The sequence below is a fragment of the Lissotriton helveticus genome, chromosome 8 (genome assembly GCF_964261635.1).
Source record: "Lissotriton helveticus chromosome 8, aLisHel1.1, whole genome shotgun sequence".
In the NCBI taxonomy this organism is placed as follows: Eukaryota; Metazoa; Chordata; class Amphibia; order Caudata; family Salamandridae; genus Lissotriton; species Lissotriton helveticus.
The window spans coordinates 1,680,292,868-1,680,315,086 of NC_136069.1; positions in this window are offsets into that span (position 1 = coordinate 1,680,292,868).

The following is a 22,219-nucleotide window of genomic DNA, read 5'->3' on the forward strand; positions in this document are numbered from 1 at the left end:
ACCTGCCTCAAAGGTTTGGGCTCTCTCTTTATTATATTAGTATAGATTCATTCTTCTATCCCTATTCATCAACTTGTGAACCAGCAGGTCTAGTGTTACAGGTCACATATCGTGTTTGTTATACAGCAAGCTGGTGTAGTGATTGAATGCACCATATCATGCAGATCATATTTAATTTGCTCATATGTACAGTAGCAGAAGTAGTTGTTTGTCAAGTCACCTGGCTTTCGCTTATTGTGGACACACTAAGGTAGCAGGCATAGCTAGGGTGAACATTATTTGGCACACAGTCTTGTGTCATTTATGCATAGTATTAGAAAGATTAATCAGATTTTTGTCCACATTGGAAAAATTATACCAGTTTGCAATGCAAACTATACAGTCCCTGATAGTGAGTGGAAATATACAGCAAAAAGGCTGACACTGGGGACTGGTCTTGGGAGCACAAGCCCATGATGGGAGTTATGGTCGACTCAGACAACAGGCACCACTGTCAAACATCTTGAAAGTACACTTCCACTTTCTATCAGGGACACCATAGTTCAAGGTGGCCTGTTGGTGCTGGGTGGGAAGCTGTGTGTAGGACAGGGCCTGATGGGTCATGTAGTCAGTGCAAACACTCCTTATCCCACCCAACCCAAACAGATCTTCTGGGCCTATGGTTGCCCAGTAGTGACGGGATGTGTTCTATCAAGATGGCTCACAGTGATCATTGGTGTCTGAATTGAGCACAACTACCATCATGGCTCCAACGACCAGTCCCCAGTGTCTGCCATCTTGCTAGTGTATTCTCCACTCACTGTCATTTAGGGGTAGGCCCAGATGAAGTGGTTGCGCTTTGTGGGGGAAGGAGTGGTTGCCATTTCTATAAATCCCATCAGGCAATACCATACACACACTCGTCCCACCCTTCCCAAACAGCACCCCTGTGATCCTGTTTTCATGAGAGTGAGTAGAAATGTACCAGCAAGATGCCTGGCACTGTTGCATGGTGTTTGCAGCACAAGGCCTTGATGGGTGTTGGCTTCAACTTCAATACCATGCAGCAGTGTCAGCTAACTTGCTAGTCCAATTCCCCTCACTGTGAGTTAGGCATAGGCCCTGAGAAATTAGCAGGGCTTGGTAGAGGGAGGAGTATTTGCTGTCAAAACAACTGCCATCATGCCTGGGCCCATACACATATTCCCTCCCAGCCCACCTGGGACTCAACTTTCCTGAGAGTGAGTGGACATGTGCTGGCAAGATGGTGGACACTGGTGACTGGTGACTGCTGTGTGGTGTCGCCACAACTCTCAGCAGACCCTGACCTACACACAGTCTTCCCACCCAACACAAACATCCCATCATGAACCATGCTTTCCTCACAGTGGTTCCAATTCCAATATCAAGATGACTAGCAATGGTGAATGGTGTTTCACCTGTCTCCAACTCACATCAAGGACATATGCACAAAATACCAGTCCCCAGTGTCAGCCATCTTGACAGTACATTGCCACTCATTGTCAGGAAACCTGAGTTTCAGTTAGGCTAGTTGAAGTGGGTGGGAAGGTGTGTGGAAGGCAGAGCCTGATGGAAGATACAGTTATTTTAAACACTCCTCCTCCAACCTAGCACAAAAAGCACCCCTGTAACTCTACTTGCCTGAGAGTGAGTGGAAATGTACTTGCAAGATGGCAGTCACTGGGAACTGGTGTGAGGATCACAAGGCCATGAAGGGAATTCTGGACAAATCACACACCAGTCATCAGTGTCAGACATATTGCCACTACATTGCCACTCGCTGTGAGGTAGGCATAGGCCCAGAGGAGTTTCCTGGGCTGAGTGGGAGGAGGAGTATTTGCAATGACTACAGCTCCCATCAGGCCCTGTCCTACACACACCTTCCAACCTAGCACCAAAAGCCTACCTGGAACTCTACTTTCCTGACAGTGAGTGGGAATGTACTTGCAAGATGTCTGACAATGATGACTGATGTGTGATTTATTCCATCATGGCCTTGTGATCCAAACACCAGTTCCCAGTGACAGCCATCTTGCCAGTACATTTCCAATCACTCTCAGGAAATCAGATTTGCTGGTTGAGGTGGGCAAATACTCCTCCACATGCACAGCACAACCATTTCATCTTGGCTCATGGCTACCTGACAGTGAGTTGAGCTGTACTAGCAAGATGGCTGACACTGGGCAAGGCAGTCTGACCCTATCACAACTACCAAATTTGCATTTGTTCTCCAAACAGGCAAGGTTAAACTTGTTATTTGTGACAAAGGGGATATGTGTATGTCAAGGGTATACATCAGTTGTGTAAGTTAGTGTGCTGTTTGGTGAAATATTAAGTGTAGTCCAGTTGATGTATGTTGTGCTGGAATCTGTGGATGCAGTAGTTTATGAAATCAGTAGAACTTAAGCAATGTAGGGTGAGTGATTGTTGTGATCTGAATGAATAAGAACATATCATTTGAGCAATTTAAGTGTCTGGGTGAGAGATGTGGTGAGGTGTTAAGTGTGAATGTCAGAGTTAGATGTGATGTTGCACATTGTGATAAAAGTGCAGTCAAAGACACGTGATGAGAGGTGTCCATTTGACATGATACGTTTAACGTCTGCTGAGGAAGTGATGAGTACAGTATGTGTACTTATCATGCATGGGATAGGTGTTGTGTACATAGTGACGAAGAGTGGTGCTGTGAATATAGGTGTGGATTTAAGAAGGGCAGTGCTAGGATGAGTTTATGATAGTCTGAGTGGAAGAGTTAGAGTACAAGTTTTGCGCTCGTGAGGGGGGGGGGCAGAAATCCTTTTCCGGATAGCTGTACCAGGGTGATTATGAACAGCTTGTGTAAATAGGATAGATTGAGAGATGGTCATGCACTTTATGGTGGATGTGAGAGGCGTTATAGCCGCACAAGTAGAGATTATGCAGGCATAGAGGTAATGTTGAAATGTACACATGGGGAGATTAGGTGGATTTAATTATGCAAAAACGGTTGCCAGATGGAAGCTGAGGATGTAGTATGTGTTAACTGCAGCTTGCTGTCGTGCCACTGATTGTTCATGTAAGATTGTTGAAATGTCCACTTTCATAACACTGTCATATGTAAAACCTATCAGCATCACGCGACACATTGCCTCCAGCTAGCCTTGCCTTAGCTGAGTTGTGTGTGGCCATAAGTGTCAAGATACCCTTTGTAGGTAGATGCTGTCACTGATTGATCATTTGTCCCCTTAGATACTGCCCCGTGTTGAGGTGTTGATTGCTCATATTGTATGTACTGTCATGATGCTGAAACATTGGATGGCAGTCCATTGCTTTGAGGGGCAGAGTCCAGAATGTGTGTTGGTGGGCCACCTGGATGCAGACTTCTCCTGAAAGCATATCCACACTTCCAAGTACACTAAACACACATGGGTACTAAAGGCATTATGAGTTTGAGTGTCAGAGGTATGGGGACACCGAGGGAGATATCTCTGGATGTGCTGATGAAAAAGCATTGCACTGTTACAAGAGACACATGTGACACCGGAACATTATACACTGTTCTATGAGTGTTTGCATTGTCATTTTCTTTCAACCTCTAATCTAGTTGGGCAAGGGTAGCCCTTGTGTGGGTTCTTACCAGGTCCCATTTTGCCCATTAAGTACTGCCACAGAACCTGAGGGCAATGTGTCTTACTAGAATGTCTCCTTGATGTTTTCAAAGATTTGGAGTCAGTGTTTCAGTGCCAAATGTGGACAAAGCAGACTTCATTATGCACATATCCCTCATCCTTACAAGGTGTACCCATATCCTCTGGCTTGAGGATGGCTATGTCAATTGTGCCAGAGAGCCACAGATTAATCCCCCTGCCCAGGCATCCTCACCAGTGCAATGTCTGCTCAACGGCGGGAACACGACGTAAACAGCCGCGGACAGCTCGGGGAGTAGGAGATGAAAATTTAGAGCGTTTGACCGCCACGCACAGAATGCAAGCATAGTAGTTCAAATTACCTTAAAAAAATGGTTGAATTCTTAACGCTATTGAGGTTTCTGCTGGTTTTTCGATGGTTTTGGTGTACAAAAATAACAATAATGTTCCTAGCTACGGAGGGACCGCGTTGACGTGGCAGAAGGCGGCAGAGTTGTGGTAGCAGCTCAGAGCCGCGAATGTACAGAGTGGTAGAGGCAGCACAAGTTCCTTCACCTCGTATGCAGCGTTTCTGAGCCACAAGGGAGTGGGATCTTGGATGCACTGTGGGGCTGGCTCCCATGGTAATGGCCAGAATAGAAAGGGTTTGAGTGGGAAACCTGTGAGTATTTCCACACCCCCTATGGAGTAGGACTGCCCGGAACCTGCAGGAAAGGGAAGCGAGCACAAAAGTGGGGCTTATGGGCTTATGGTGCAGACCGGATTTCAAGGTATACACTCCGCACTCGGGCTCTTGGAGCGGCGGGGAGTGCAAGTGGGGTAAGTAATAACACTAATTTGTTATCAACCCCGGAGGACACCTTGGCAGGTAGAGTTCTCCTTAAAGCCACAAAAGTAGGGAAAGCTGCGAGAAATCAGAAAAAGAGCCCACGGGGCAGGGGGAAAAAGATCTCTCCCCTGCAGGTAAAAATCACCCCCTCACTCAAAGCCTATTACAAAGTACTGACGCAGGTCATGGCACCAGGGGAAGATGGAGGTGGAGGAGTTGGGGTAGGTGGGGGGGGCATAAACTTCCGGGTAAGCTAAAGGTCAATTCTGCGGACCCAGTTAAGACTGTTAAACCTGCAATTAACATGGGAGCCGAGGAGAAAAGGGGCTGGTAAATGCAAGTAGAATTTGAGCAAGGAGTAGCTGAGAGGGGGTTCCAAATGAGAACCCAGAGTAGGTTCAATGTTCTTCAAGAGCAGGAGAATGTGGAGATAGTGGAGTCTGTTGGGAATAGGGAGATGGAACAAGCAAATGGGGGAGGAGTCCCCAAAGTCTCAACGGAAACTCTTGTAGCCCTTAAAAACATGTCAGTTTTAAAGGGTATCCCAATGGTACCACAGCCAACCACAGGGAACCCAGATGTTGCTGATGTTACAGTGGCCTCTATGTTTCTGGACCTTAAGAGAGAGCTCAGGGATCGGTTTGAAAAATCTGAAGGAAACCAAGCTGACATACATGCATCTTGCTTGGTCCTTGCACAAAAACTAGATCTAGTTGTTACCCGAACAGGGAAACTTGAGGAGGAAGTAATCACCATCCGGAAAGATATTTCAAATAATACCAAAGGAATCGCGGTCCTGACTAAAGAAAATGTTAGTTTAAGGGAAGACTTGGAAAGGTTGGAAAATCACTCATGGAGAAACAACTTGAGGATCATGAATATTCCCGAGACAGAGGAAGGGTCAGACCTTAAAGCCTTCATGATCCAACTATTTCTGGAGATAGTCCTGAAAGACAGACTAGATATTGATTTGGACCGTGAGATACAAAGGGTTCATAGAGACCCTTTCAGGAGGAACCCACAGTGGCAGAAGCAGAGGAAAATGTTGATAAATTTCCTTTCTTTGTCGGTTAAGGAACCTATCCTGCTGGCTGCATGAGGAATAGCCCCTATGCTATGCGAAGCTTTAAGTTTACTATCAGATCCGATTTATGTCATGCAACGGATCAGAAACAATGGGAACTGGGCAAAAGAATGGTGGAATTAAATAGCTTGGGGGCTAGGGCCCAATTAAAGTTCACAGCTGTGCTCCGAGTCATGTGGAAAAATCAAATGCGGTACATACGGTCCGTAGTGGAGGCTGATAGTCTGATTGAAACTATAAGGGGAGAGAACTGCTTCTGAGTAAATGAGTTTTGTAAATATGTGGAGAGTAGAAAGTCAAAAGTCAAAATACTGGCGGAAAGTTAAAAGACGATGAAAACGAAAGTAAGATAATGTTTAGACACAAATTAAATAATATATCACAGTGGGGTTGGGGTGTGGGGGGGACGTAGGTTGAAGTTTATTTTATTTATTTATTTATTTATTTTAACGACTTGTAGAGCGCCTGGTGACCCGAAGGCATCCCCGCGCTGTAATGATTTTGATATCCAGATGAGATGGAGGAGAGAAAAGGAAGAAAAAAAAAAAAGGGGGGGGACGTTATTTCGGAAATAGAAGTGTTTTCAATTTTTTTCTAAAAATAAGATAGCTGGGTTCCAGTCTGAGGGAACGGGGGAGTGAGTTCCATCTGGTGGAAGCTTTCACAGAGAAGCGTCGGCCACCAGTGCGTGTCTTTTTAAATTTGGGGATGATGGCTAGATGTTCATTCTCGGACCGCAGGGATCTGGGAGCTATATAAGGCGTTACCAGGTCGCTAAGAATCGGGGGGCCAGCTCCATTAATCAGTTTGTAAGCCGTGCACATGGCTTTGAATTCCACTCTTTGACGCACCGGGAGCCAGTGCAGGGCTTTGAGGGCAGGTTTAGCTGACACTCTGGAGGGAAGGTTCATGAGTAGTCGGGCTGCAGCGTTCTGTGTTCGTTGTATTTTAGCCAAGGTGACCTCAGGGGCACCCAGGTAAACCATGTTACTGTAGTCCAGCCGTGACAATATTAGCCCTTGGACTAGGAGTTTTCTGGAGGTGGGCGGGAGTAGGGGAAGAATCTTGTGGGTGGTGCGCATAAGCCCAAAACAGGTTCCTGCAGTTTTGGCCGCTTGTGTTTTCATTGATAACTCGGGTTCTAGCCAGACTCCTAGGGTCTTAATTTCTTTTTTCGGGGTGGGAATTTCCCCGAACACGTCTGGCCAGGCTGATGGGGGGATGGTCACCCATTGCTTTCCCATGAGCATCACTTCGGTCTTCGACCCGTTTAATTTGAGTGAAGATTCACACATCCAGCTGTAGATTTTCGTAAGGCAATTTGCCAAATTGTCTGGGTGATCGTCTAGTTGGGATAGGGAGACGACCAGCTGTGTGTCATCCGCGTAACTCACAATTTTGATGCCGAAGGGTGTCACCACGTCTTCAAGGGGGGCCATATAAGCATTAAAAAGCGTAGGGCTTAGAGATGATCCCTGGGGGACTCCGCTCGTGAGGGGGAGGGTGGACGAGTGGTGATTGCTGTCCCATACCTGGAACGTGCGCCCGTCAAGGAAGGACTCTATCCACCTGAGCGCCATCCCGGTGAGCCCTGCTGCCGCCAGCCGTTGGATGAGGACACGATGGTTGACTGTGTCGAAGGCTGCACTAAGATCCAGGAGGATCACTGCCACTGACCCTCCTGAATCCAAAATGCGCCTTGCCTCCTCGATAACGGTCAGAAGGGCGGTGTCAGTGCCATGACCCGGGCGAAACCCAGTTTGGGATTGCCGTAAGATGTTATTTGCCTCGAGAAACTGAGACAATTGTCCGTTGACCAATTTCTCAGCTACCTTGCTGATGCCAGGGAGGAGTGAGTTTGGCCGGTAGTTTGCCATGTCTGCTGGGTCTAGCTGGGGTTTTTTAAGGAGTGCTTTCACGACTGCGCTCTTCCAGCTATCGGGGACAGATCCTTGGGCAAGCGAGCTGTTAATAAGCTCTGTGATCGTGGGAACTATGACAGGGGCTACGGTTTTGAGGAATCTAATTGGTGCTGGATCCAGAGGTGATCCGCTTTTCATTTTGGCCAAGGTTGCATCTACCTCGTTGCAGGTTACTGCCCTAAATGTAGCTAGTTGGGGGCGCATGCTGCTTCCTGGTTGGCTGGAGGGTGATTCATTGTCCGTGTGACTAGAGGGACAGGGGGGGGGGAGGGATGTTAAGATTCGGGCAATTTTGTCATTAAAATAGGTGGCTAATTCGTTGCTTCGGTCAACAGGGGGGGCGTTGGAGGAAGGAGTGGTTGGTACTTTCAGTAGCTCTTTTACGATTAGGAAGGATTCCCTAGCTAAGTTGGTAGATTCTCTTATCCGAGTGTCGTAGTGGGAGGCTTTAGAGTGCTTAATGGAGGCTTTGTAAAATCTAACAGAGTTCTGGTAGGCTTCCTTGCTGGCGTGCTGCCAGTCTTTCCTCCATAGCCGTTCGGCTTTCTTGCATTTTTTACGTAGTAATCGAAGTTCCGGGGTATACCACGGGGCGGAACCTGGTTTCCCGTTTTTGTCCTCCCGGGTTCTAAATGGGAGTACGGAATCCAGGGAGGTAGTAATCCAGTCTCTGAATTTACTATCGGCGATAGCCGGGTCTTCTGCATGGGCGGGGATAGTGGACTCTAGGGTCCTGGCCCAGTCTTCGGTGGGGAGCTTGGACCAGGTTAGAGAGGGCTCCTCCCACTAGCGGTCTAATGGGCTTTATGCTCGATAGTTGGGGGAGGGTTCCCATAGGGGATGGATGAGGATGCACTGGGTGGGGAGCAGTGGGAAAAAAACAAAAAATAAGTCCTCATTAGACATAATATGTAAAATATACAATACACTCTGGCAATTTTTTAAAGTACATAAAGATTCGCTAGGCGATATAAAATATATTTTTTTAAAGTATATAAATGACTGGAAGAGATAACACTGTAAAAATATCAACATGGAATGTAAATGGATTAAGGTAAAAAAACAAAGGTTGGTGCTGAGATACTTAGAAGATTCCAAAGCTCAAGTTTGTATCATGCAAAAAACTCACTTAACGACTTGTGAGAGTAGGGGGTTATACTCTAAACAAAGATGGATAGGGAGCTACGCTGTGTCAGACCAATAAGTGTATTCCAAGGGGGTGACAATAATTGTTAGGAATGGGTCAGGGATAGAAATAATCACCTCCAATACCGTTGACTCAGGTAGATAGGTCATTGCCACTCTTAAGTGTTTGGGTCAACAGTTTATATGTGTTGGTTTCTATGGTCTGAATACGGAGAATCCTGAATACATTGTGGAGATACAATTAAGATTAGCTGGGGCAAAGGCACCTATAATAATAAGAGGGGACTTTAATACTCTACTGGACCCAACTTTGGATAGATTCACAAATAGGAGAAGGGCTCAGACTCGAGCACCTAAAACAAAGTTGGCCTTAAAACATATGTTAAATGGTTTGGGTATGGTTGATTCTTGGAGGTATCTAATGAAAAGTAGTAGGGCCTACACCTCCATAGCAAGACATATCATACTTTTCTTGCCTAGATTATATAGTTGTAGATAGCGAATGGACCGGGAAAATAAAAGAGGTACATATTGCCCCTGGGCACATTTTGGACAATAATATGGTTAGTATGACATTGGGGGAGATTGGCGTTAGAAGCAACGTAAGATGGATGCTGAAAAGGGCCAGATTATTGGAATTAGGCGTGAAAACTGTTTGGAAGGAACAAAAACGTTGAATTGTTTTGGTTGAATGCCGATTCTGCACCGACTGGTGTCATATGGGCCACTTTTAAGGACTATATGCGGGGGATTCTGCAAGGTCAGGCTGCGTATAAGAATAAAGTGGAGCTTGCTGAACTGAAAAAGTTGGAGGAGGAGATTGGATTATTGAAATGAAGGGTGCACCAGGGAATACAGTGTAGTGGGGAGTTGGTTAAAGAGTTGAATGAAGCTAGATTAAATTACAGAATGAGACGCAAAACAAAGAACAGAGAAAGGTGGGAATCAAGTCGCATGCAACATTTTGAGTATGGTGAGAAAGCCGGAGCCTTATTAGCCTGCAAGGCAAGGACAGATAGGGCGAGAAACCATATAGGTGAGTTGACTATTAATCCTGAGGGGGGTACTACCAATAAAGAAAGGAAATACAGGAAATTATGGTAAAGCTTTTCTCAGAACTATATGCAGAATCTGAGTGGCTGGCTGAAGAGGCTTTAAATGGATGGCTAAATAATATTGATCTCCCAGTCTTAACAACAGAAGAGAGGAGTAGGATGGATGCATTAATTACAGAGGAGGAACTAAGAGAACAACTCAAACATATGAAAAATGGTAAGGCTGCTGGCCCAGATGCTACACCGGTGGAGGTGTATAAATTGATAATAGCCGAGATAGTACCGTAAATGGTGAACCTTTTTAATTTAGTATATAAGAAGGGGGGAAGGATTCTACAATCATGGAATGACGCAATAATTATGTTAAATTTAAAGCTAGCTAAAGATCAGAGTATGGCTGAGTCATATCGACATATATCTTTGTTAAACGTGGACCATAACACTTACACTGGCATATTGGCAGGGATATTGGCAAGGGTGGCACCTCAGTTGATCTACACTGATCAGAAAGGGTTCTTTCCCAACAGACAAATACAGGAACTCACGCTTTCATTAATTGGAACTATTGACCTGGCGGTTGCACGATCAATTCCATTGGCGGTGGTCACGATTGCCGCCCCAAGGCTTTTGACCGCGTTAGTTGGTTGTTTCTCTGGGCGGTCATGGGAAAAATGGGTTTCAGCATAAATTTTGTTAAATGGAACATTGACTGAAAGTTTCAGGATCAATCGGAGTACGAGACAGAAGTTTCCCTGTCTCCTCTTCTCTTTGATTTGAATATATAACACTTTACCCATAAATTAAGAATAGATGAGCAGATCATCCCTATCCACCAGCTTCCAACGCATAGCAACATTGCCTTCTATGCAGACAATGCGGTTGTTTATACTTCAGATCCAGCGCAAACACTGACTAGGATAGAGAAATTGACGATCGAATTTGGAGCACTTTCTGGATATCTAGTCAAAGTTTCAAAAACAGAAGTAATGTGTTTGAATATGGTTCGATGGGGGTAGAGTCCGCTCAGAAATTAAATATCTGGGTATAACAATTGTAAAAAAATTTGAAGAGATCCCAATACGGAATTTGAAGTGAGTAATGACGGAGGTTGATAGACTACTAGCTAGGTGGAATAACTTACCTCTGTCAATATAATGAAGGGTTAATATAATAAAAATGTCTGTCCTTTCCTAAACTAACTTATCTTTTCAGCTGTATATCGCTCAGTTTCCCTACAGAAGAATTAAACAAAATAAAAGGAAGATATCCAGTTTTATTTGGGCATCGCGGGGGTACGGCTGTCTTGGAAGAAACTTAGAAGTGGCCTGAAGAAGGGGGGTTAGCCTTACCGGACCTTAGATTGTACTGTATGGCTTTTCAATGCAAGAATTTTCGCATATTGGCGGGGGAACCAGGAAACACTACACGGGGACTAATACTGAGTGAAATGACCTAGGAAGTAGGATGAGCCTATTTATATAAGTTTGGCACCCAAACATTTTTCAAAAAAGTAAGGTGTAAGGTGTTAAAAGCAGCTTTAAGCCTATGGCTTGCAGTGAGGCAGATTTTAAAGAGTGGATATTTCTCTGATTTTCCCCCTATCTGGGAATATCCGGGACGCCGGAACGTCTAGAAGATGCCCTGAGTCTACTCTTTAAGATGGCTGGGATAACAAAATCGGGCAATCTGGTGACAACAGATGGACTGGTCCCATGGGAAGTCCTGAATATCAGGACAGACATTACGCTTTCCAGGTTTAAATATTTGCAGCTCAATTCATGGGCTTTGGCTGAACTGGGAGAGGTTGGAGGCAATTGGGAGTTTGAGACCCTGCTTCAGGACTCTGGGCAGAAAATTAAAGAAGTGGCAAAATGGTATGGATACTTCTTGGAGGCAGAAGAAGAGAAAATGAAGGATCTATCGGGAGTTTGGAAAGATGTTTTACAAGAGGATAGTCTACATTCTCTGTGGGAAGACTCTGTGAAATTACAGTACGCAACAGTGACATCAGCAAATTTCAAACGTCATCATTCTTTTGTTATTCACAGGTTGTACTGGACCCCACAAAGATTATCTAAGCTTGTGTTACAGCCCGTCCCAAGATGTAAAAGATGCAACTTTTTAAAGTCCAACGATGTACATATATTTTTTGCTTGCCCGGGACTGAAAGAATTTTGGAGATCTGTAGAAAGTACATGGTAGGGTCTATATTGGGCCCAAATATAACCTTAAATGGAACGTTGGTATTCCTTGGGGTGGACTCCGCCTGTCAACAGGTCCTAAATAACAAGCAACATGGTTTGTTATTTTACTTGCTGCTATTGGCCAGGAGGGAAATTTGTAAGCATTGGTTGGACCCCATCCCCCAAACCCACTTGCATTGGTAAATGTGGCTAAATGGGCATGCTCTTTAGAAACTAGAGGGACCCCACATAGTTCTGCAGAAATATGGGAGGACTTTTTGAGATGGCCAGATTGATAAGCGTATTTATGGTAATGGATCGGAACAACTTGTCCAATCATAACATAACATAACATAACACAAAAAAACAGTGCTGGCAGCTAATCTTACACAATGGGCTTTGCATTTGTCCCTCCATCACTTTGTCGATCCTACATCCTGCGGCTCCTGAGTATGCCTCTGCACATTCTGAATGGTATAATTTGTTAGCAGCTCACACTACAGTCTGTGGAGTTAGATGCTGAATAATTGTGTTTGACATTCTCAGAAGATGACCCAATACGCATACACATTAGATGTGGTGTGCCTCGCCCCCACTCCACACATGTTGACTACATCGTACGTTGTTATTTGGCTGTGCATTTGTCTCATTCCTAAGAGATTCCAACTCCAAATATTTCACTAATGACTGTGACACAACCACTTCAATGTTGTTGGAGTGGGAAGCACTGAAAGCAGTTCTGAGTGGCTGGGGCTGGGGACTTGGGTGTTGTCTCGGGGCAATATCCATAGGGCTTTGCTGTAGACAGAGGCATTACTAGGTCATTAATAGACTGCAGTTTAGTTGTAGGCAGTAATGTTAGCCATGCTAACAGATGCTCAAATACACCACAACCACCTGATTGAGCAACTGCATTGCTTTTACTTAGCAACATGACAGCTGTGATGCACACAGAGTGGGATAAGTCAGGGTAACTCCTGTCCTCTGTTTCTGAATATCAACCCAGCAAATGTTGATGAATATGGATCACCTGCCCCAGATGGTCACTAGTCAAGCAACCATCCATGAATCATTCATGGGTGTCATGTTGTGGCCTATACATTCCTCACTAGTCTTAACACAAGGTAGATGTTTCCTGATTCCTGACTGGATTGGATCTACCTGTGCTTGATCTGGCAGCACAGGCAGTGATCAACACCCCGCTGGCTGGTACAAGATATACTCAGAGTGATTCTGCACACTGCCACATTGACTACTCGTGCGTTTGACAGCCTCCCACCCTGTCTCGATAATGACTATGAGATTGTAATTGAAAACAGGGGACTTTATCTCTCTCGGGCCAGCTTGAGTGATTGGAGACACCCACAATCTATGTTGCAATTTCTTTCGTGTACATTGTTGAAACCCAACAGTGACCTAGCTGAACCTATGGGCACAAACTCCCTTTTCCCTGCTTGCAAGCAATTGTTAATCCTTACTCTAGTAGAGGCGCCTTGCCTCCTGGTACACCAACGGCATCTAGTGCATGGAGTCCAAAGGTATTATATCCCTGATGATAGATCCACAATGCCTGACATTCTTATGCAAAATAGTGTGCTGTAGCTGGTCCCTGGGAGGTGTACCTACATAGCTTGCTTTGTGCTAGTGTTGGTAAAATCAGACTATTCCTTTGATTGTGTATACTTGTTTACCACTCTGTCAAAAGTGGACATGTATCCGCTAGCCAACACATTTGTCAGGGGTGTTAATAATGGTGAGTTCCACTGGTCGATGAGGTACATAATGTATCCATTGATGCATACAACATGCTGCTCTATATTCAGTCTACCTGCAGAATCATTCTAGATATTTCTTTGAGATAATCAAATTTGCACGGTGTATCGAGTTTGTGTGTTAAGTGGGCCAAGTGTTGTGTTTTGGCCCTCTGTGTGCATTATCCTCTACTAGAGGTGATGGCGGATGAGCAGAGTGTGATGCTTGACCTTAGTGGTTTGGGATACTTATGAATCTGTAACTGAGATGATGCAAAGTGTCTCACTGTGTGAATTGTAGCAGGGCCATATCCTCATTACGTTCACAGCTGTTTTATTTTATCACTCTTCCAGTTACAGGCCAAGCCTGTTTTTCAATTCCTGAGGAGAAACTGCTCCCCTGCTTTATGTGTCTTGGCCATCACCATACATGGCTGTGCTTGGTGCCACCTCCCGGGAGTTTGACAACATGATGCGAGGGTTGATCTGCAATAGTGGCATGATAAGAGTGGCTCTGTGTAGGCTGCATCTGGCAAAGGGATGGCTATCCAGGCTGTGCATTTTTAAAGGAATGTTATGTGGCTGTACCATTGCAATGGCCAGTGCTAAGTTTGTTTGGTATGCAGTTGTACAAAGTGAGTATGTTCTCATAATGCAGAGCACATAAGATTGCATTATCAATGCTGCTGCCTGCAGCACAGCTCCCTTGTGGAGATGGCAGCCTGGTGAAAGTGTGTCTTTGGGGTAGTGGGCCTGTGGCTACTGAGGGACATGATCCTGCACTATTCATCTCTTACTCTGCACATCCTGGCTCATTTCCATAGAAGCATTGTGTTGTAATCTTACAGTGTAAGCCTCCCTCTTTCCCCTCCACTTATCTATCCCTTCACTTAAATATACACCCACTTGGTACATTCCTGTTCTCCCCCCTTCCTTACTACCCAGTTAGAACGCTCCACTAGAGCTCAGGTTAGAATGTTGAAGTCTGTTAGTTGAGGAGAGCAGATGACCAGAATAAAGAAGCTTCCAACGTACCTGCTTCCAAGTTTCTTATTTTTGGAGTTTGTACACATTGTTATGAAGGACTGACAGCATAGAGAGACATAGGATTGGGCTCAGTTGGGGACCTAATCTGGTTCTAGGAGCACATAACCTTTAGCCAGTAGCAGGAAGTTCATGACATTGCAAGGGTCCATTTCTTGGTACATGGTACACTGATGGCTGAGATGGTACACATGTGTAGAGGGACAGGCACTGATTTTGCACATTGGCCCTTAACCTACGGCCTGGGTGTCATGGGTGGGAATAGGAGACTGATGATCTTATTTATTGGTGTGTTTGTACACATGAAACATTACCCATTATCACCTACTTGTTATCTATGGAACACTGATATATTGTGAGTCTTCCACTAGGCACTACTGATGTACAGTATCTTCTGATGCCATATTCCAGTCATCTGGCACAGTGCATGTCTCACCTCAACTGTTGGTGTCCTCCCCTTTGTACACACAATGTAATGCACCAATTTTAAATTTGATACATATGGTCTAGACATGGCTGTATGCTGCACACCTGTGTGGTGGAGTTACATATGTACTTGGACCAGTGAGGGTTTGGTTCAACCTCCTTCCATTGGAGTACATGCAGAGAGGAAAATTCCTGCAGATTATGTTCTTAAAGGTATCCATTGAAATTATGGATTTCTAAATGCTCATCACATGCATTGTTAGGCCACAGCAGTCCCACCACCACAACACTTGTGCGCAGCAACTTGCTAATGGTGTAGGGCCGAGGCAACTGTGCAGCCCAAGGAGTGTGTTGGGTGCATCCAGAGGATTACAATAGCTAAGTGTGGACACTGTTTGCTTCTATTGGGGCTTTGATTGTTGAAGAGACGATACCCTGCCTGTGCGCCTACCTCTGTTGACTCCGACGCTGCAGCTCGCCGCACCCGCTTTGCGGGTGCCGCATCGCGTCTGGGGTCTCTTGTGGGTGCCGGTGATTGCTGTTGGGGCCGCTGAGCCCGGGACCGTGAGGGCGAGTGTGCAGGCTGCTGCAACATCGCGGGGACTCAGTCATCCTGGAGTCCCTGCGCGAGCCTGCACACCTGGGATATCTTCAACGACTGGCCACGCCGACTTTCCACCGACTATATCAACGACCTGCCCGCGCTGCGCGGGAGTGCGCCCGGCTAAGCCCGGGCAAAGGGCAGGCCGTCTGTGGCCGTCCGGGGCCTGGAGGTGCCGGGACAGGCCACCCCCCTAACAAACATTGTTTTGGTGGTCATTGGTACGTGGTTTGAGCATTCATTCTCTGTTGTGCTAGCTGCTGAGTCAGTGCACGCAATTACTTTATTTTCTGCAGCTCTCTTATTGCATACACCGATGTCGACCCGCTCGGGTAGGAGCTTAAGGGGGGGAGGCAGGAGTGTACAGGGTACCATGGACCAATTTATCATCCGTGCATTTTCGGTTGTTGAAAAAGAGATTGCTCTGACAGAGCGCAGACTCACTCGTGAACTCACGACTGACAAACGCTCCTCTTTGGGGGCACTGCCGTCTGCACCCTCGCCAGTGCATGTTGTTGATGCTCTTCCCAATGAACACCCTGGCCCTGACCACCTTCGTGTAAATGCTATTAGAGCAAGTCTGGACAGACTGTCTCATTTAGCCCAGGGTGGAGGTGTAGTTACATTGTCAGTCCCAGCATCCCCTGAGTCCTCTGCCCCTTCAGTTCCCTTACCGACTCCCCCCGGCCCTGGGGCTTGCACCTCCCAACCGGTGCAGGTCCCAGTGCTAGCTGCAGGAGTAGATTCATCAAAAAGGAAAAGGGCTGTGAGTCCCCATAAGGGCAGCCGCTCCAAACCCCATAAAAAGATGAGAATGAATTACAACAGGGTGGGTATGCCTAAGAAAGGTGGAGGGAATGGAGCAAAAACCAGTCAAGAGCAGCAGGGAGGAGAGGTCTCTGGTGCCTCCTGTGAGCAGTCGAATACGGTTTTGCTTACTGCTCCAGTTGATGGTTCCAGACCTGAAATATCTCTGGTTGCTCAGATTGAACATCTAATGAGAGCCCTGATCATCCCAGTAGTGAAAAGGTTGAAGAAGCTAGGAGAAAGATTGCATAGGTTTGAGCAGGTCTCATTGGACAACTTTTTTGCCCTGAAATCCTTGATCAAGCTCCATTCCAAAATTAGGGATAGTGAATTGGCAGGGAGCACAGCATCCAGGGTACATTCCCCACCCATCTCGCTTGATGTTAGTACTCTCTCTTGCTCGGGAGAGAGTGTGCAGGGACCCGCTAAGGCTAATACTCCCAGTAATAGCCCAATGGTTGTCCCTGTGGGATTGCCCATTATGGGGCCGGCTACATCGGCCACTTCAGCAAAGCCGGATGCCCCTGGGAAAGGTATCAATCTTCTGAAGAGTCCCACAGAGCTTGCCCGTCCCGGTTCCAGGAGCCTGGCAAAGAACAAGAACTCAGGGAATAGCAAACGAGCCAACGAGACTGTGAAGCCCAATTCGATCATAGCTCCGCAGACGCACCCAGAAGGAGCCAAAGGAGCAAATACTGCTCCCAATGCTGATTTACCTCCTGGTTGCCAGCCTTTTGTAGCAATTCTCACTGGGGTTCCCCTGCTTAAACCAGGCAAGCAAGAGTCGTATAATGAACTCAAGAACAAGACTTTATACTGGCTCAGGGAAAACAGACCTCTGCCTAGTACCATTAATGGCCAGGTTATTTTTGTAAGACGGGTTAACTGGGTGGGCACCAGGCCTAAAGATTTAAGGGGTGACTGTATTTTAGTCAACTTTAAAGACCCCAGGGTAGCTCGGTTCGTGTGCAGTCAAGATCCTAGCGGGAATGCACCGGGTATTAGCACCCGTGACCTCAGCTATTTCTACCCACACCCGGCAACCCCATGGTTTAGTGGTCCTCCCAGGGGGGTGGGATGGGGCAACAGCTATTTACCCTCTCCCAGTGTTTTGTACCATAATCTAAGTTTGAGCAACAACTGGCCAGGGTGGGACTACTGACGTAATAGTCGTAACCTAACTATTAATCTATCTGACGTTAATGAAGATCTCCATGGCCACGGCATATCTAGCCAAGGGGATATAGGGTTGTCCTTCTCCCACATACCTCCTTCTGGTCTCCCCTCTGGGGCTCTTCCTGTTTTTACTAACCCAACTGTCATGGAATCATTGGTAGTGGCAGAGGGCGTGCTAGAAAAGTCTGTTTCTGGGTCCATCTCCTCCCTGCAACAATTCCCAGTTGAGGTAGTAGCTATAGATAGTGACCTAAGGTTTATCAGCTGGAATGTAGCAGGAATTGCCCGAAACCTGGAGTCTCCGGAGTGGAACACCTTCATTGATCCCTTCGGGGTATGTCTCTTCCAGGAGACTTGGTCCCTGGAACCACGGCACAAGGTTGGTTATACAACCTACTTTGTTCCAGCTGTTCCCTCCCTTTCAGGAAGGGGCCGCCCATCGGGCGGCCTACTCATCTGGGTAAACATTTCATTGGGCTGCCGGATTAGGCATATAGAAAATAAAAGCCCTGATTTGCAGAGGATTACTATGACAGCGCCTCTTGGAGGGCTGTCATTGGAAATGTTTAATATCTACGTTAGGGGACCTAATGGGAGTATGTCTTCACCAACCCTAGTGCGTCTCGAGGAGGAACTTAGAACATGCAACCCCAATTCGTACATTCTGCTAGCAGGGGACTTCAACTGCTCATATGAGCCGTTGGCGACTGATGATATTTTGGGCACCCTAGAAGAGGACGCTAGAAGAGGCATCCCACCGCTAACAATGGCACCAATTAAGAGGTGGTCCCAACGGGTCATTCAATTGAATGCTCTTACATTGGAGTATTTGTTAAGAGCAACTAATGGGAGAATGAAGTCGGACCGTGGTGGTGCCCATACGTTCAATAGGCCAGATCACTCGTCCAGAATTGAATATATCATGCTGGACCTTAAACTTTGGGCCCACTTGTTGGACATGGTAGTTATACCAACTGCGGATAGCGATCATAACTCTCTCTCACTATCCTTGTCCACCTTTTGGAAGGTGAACAATGCTATACAGGCGCCCCAGTTGCTGAGGCAGACGGGTGAAGTCTGCCCATCGAACTGTGGGATACGCCTGAAATGGGACATGGTGGCCATTGACGAGGGGAAAGTCGCAGACATTGGGGTGATTATGTCTGAGACGCTGACCAGTTTGGAGTCAATGACTCAGAGACCTCAGGAGATATCCTCGCTTTTTTGCCATATTACAAAAACCCTGGGCGACCTTTTTACCATACGTAGTAGAGAAGGTAGGACAACAGGCCGGGCACGTCCCAAGGCCGACCCAGGATGGTATTCCATTGACTGCCGGAGGGCAAAGAGGGAGCTAATTGATGCAGTTAAAGTGAGTTAATTAGCACCGCAAGAAAGAACTATAGGGGTGCCATCGGGGAAGCCAAGAAGGGGTGGGAAAACCAGTTCTGGCTCGATCTAAAAGCAGCAAGTGCAGGGAGGGACTCTAGAGGTTTCTGGGATCTGGTTAGATCTAGGCACAGGCCTGTTGACTCACTCATCACATGCAATATCCCCGAGGCATCCTGGTTTGAACACTTTTCTCTCCTGTATACTTCCTCTTCGGAAGAAGGCTTGGGCCTTTTTACTTTACCACCATTGGACCCCCCTGGACTAGGCGAGGCTATAGAGTTTACCGCCATGGAAGTGGAGAAGGCAATCAAATCCCTCGATCCCAATAAAGCTGCAGGTCCTGATGGCTTACCGGGGGATCTGCTTCGTCTCCACTTTGCGGAATGGGGCATCCTCATTTCCTCCCTCCTTAATGCAACTTATTTGGGTGCTATTGTCCCTGAATCCTGGTTGGGGGCTGAGGTTGTCCCCATTTTTAAAAAGGGGGAACGGGACAACCCAGGAAACTACCGGCCCATAAGCCTGATTGACTCCACAAAGAAAGTTGCAGGGAAAGTGGTCCTTGGAAGGGTCCTCCAGTGGGCTGAAGAACATAGAATTCTGTCTGACTACCAAGCCGGCTTTAGGGCAGGCACCGGGACCATCGAACAGTGCTTTCGTCTAATGCTGCTATATTGGAAGGTAGTCGTACTGGGCAAACGCAGTCTGTATCTTGCGTTTATCGATTTACGGATGCCTTTGACCTGGTGCCCCGGGGGCGCCTCTGGAGGGCACTGTTCGAAATGGGGATGCACCCGCATTTGCTGTCCCTAATTATGAAGCTCCACGCAGAGATCTATGCGCAGGTGCGGTGGGGCAAACAGGCCCAAAAGACTGCCCGTATAACAGTTAATCGAGGTGTCCGCCAGGGATGTGTCCTTGCCCCCACTCTGTTCTCATTATATGTGAACGGAGTGGTGGAACACCTTTCAAAAAACCCGGCTGAGGCGCCATCCCTGGCAGGCAGGAAAGTCCCCACCCTATTGTTTGCGGACGATACCCTTTTAATTTACAAATCCCCAGTTGGTTTACAGAAGCTTCTTGATAGTTTTCAGTCCTTCTGCGACAACTGGGGGTTAGTAATCAACATTGAGAAAACGAAATTCTTGGTCTTGAACCCCCCAAGTAAACTTGGTCGACCACCAGTGTTGGATACGGTAAATTTGGAAAGGGTAAGGGAGTTTGACTACTTGGGTATCCGCCTCACCGACACCATGAGGTGGAATAGTCATCTCCAAAAAATGTTGTTGTGTCATAAACGGGTGGTGGAGGCACTCATAAAGGAACAGAGGTCATCCAGTATCAAACCTATTGCCCCGGTCCTAGATATTTACACAGCAAGAGGTGTTAGCGCGGCCCTATACGGGGCAGAGTTGTGGGGCTCTCAAAATATAGACCTGCTTACCTGTTCGGAGAGCAAGTACCTAAAAGATCTGTTGTGCGTCCCTTATAGCACTCCAACCCTCCCCCTGCTATTAGACATGGGTTGTCGTGCTATTGCAGATCAGGCCAGACTAAGACCCCTCCTTCTTTGGGCCCGCTTGTGGAGGGTTCCTGAACTTCACAGTTATGCCGAGGGACTGAGGGAAATACTATCCTTGACGGGTTGGTCGAAAATAAGGTGGCTCAGGGATGTAAAGCACCTGCTGGGTGAGCTGGGTCTCGAAGAAGCTTGGGAGTCTAGATCGGCCCCCCCTAAGCAAGTTCTAAAAAGAGTATACTGGGACTGGGTAGCAGGTAGGAGGAATTCCAGCCATGACTTATGTAAATCGTCCAGAGATTTTTTATTAGTGAAGGAAGTAGCCCTCCGTGAGGATTACCTGGATGTAATCTTGCTACCTGCAGATAGGGCTCTCTACTTCAAATTTAGGATAGGCTTGCTTCCTGTGGGGGTACTGACTTCCCGTTGGAGGATCCCAGCACAAACCACATCCTTCTGCCCCTTTTGTCCAGATAGTTAGAATCTGTGCCCCATGATTTGTTTGAATGTCAAGCTTATAAATGCCCTTGCGACAGGTGGCTAAAGCCTCTGTGCAAAACATTGGGTACCAGACAGCATAGTGTAGCTTTGAGAATCTTGAAGTCTGATACCCGGCCCCTGTTTGCTTGTGGCATGGCAAAGTTTTTAAGTTGGGCTTGGGCGGATTAGGTCAAGAAGGCTTAGCTACATTGTTTAATCCTGTTTTATCAAAAATTTAAAACTTTTTTAGCTATTTATTGTTGTTTTATGTATTGTATCTCGTCTGACTGTTTTTATGAATTGGTTTTTATCTTGTCAAATTCTTTATCTTGTGTATGTACTGCTTTTTAAGATATGTTTTATATTGAAATAAAGCCAACTTGACTGACTGGCTAAGTGTGGAACAATTTGTTACATAAAGAGCCACTGGATGAGTGTTGGACTTTGCAGGGTTAATGTCAGAGAGCGTGGTCATGGATCTATCAGAGACGTTCCGGACATGGCTAGATGAGGCAGCTGCTCTGTCATGTCATGTCTACACCAAACCAACTGCAAAGAACACATTGCTGGAATACAGGAGTTTCCATCCTCGCAACCAACGCGATTCAATCCTGTTTAGCCAATTTCTTAGGCTAAGACGAAATTGTTCTCAAATGAAAGATTTTTTTATCTCAAGCGGAAATTTTGAAAGAAAAATTAGCCACTAGAGGATATCCACACCACCTCGTTCGAGACTCCTTCAAACGTGCGAGGTACTATGACAGGGACAGCATGTTTCAGAATCAAAAAACAAAAAACAAGAGCGCTTGGTATGTGTCACCAAACATTCGATGATTAACAACAAACTTCGACAAGTGGTGAATTCCCAATGGCACATCTTGAACACTAACGACCCTGAAAACCAAATAACGAAACCCATTTTTGCGTTTCGTCGCAATAAGAATCTTCGCAATTATTTGGTGCAGGGGCGAGTCCAGGCCCTTAAAGAACCTAAGCAGACTGGAATGTGTGATCTACCAGTGATTGAAGGGAACCATCGCTGTAGAACTTGCCAGGCATGCCCACATGCCATCACTGGCAATGCCCTGATGATCGGGAAACGCAATGTTCCACTCAGGAACATGAGCAACTGCCGGACAATGAATATTGTCTATGCCATCATATACCCATGTGGGCTC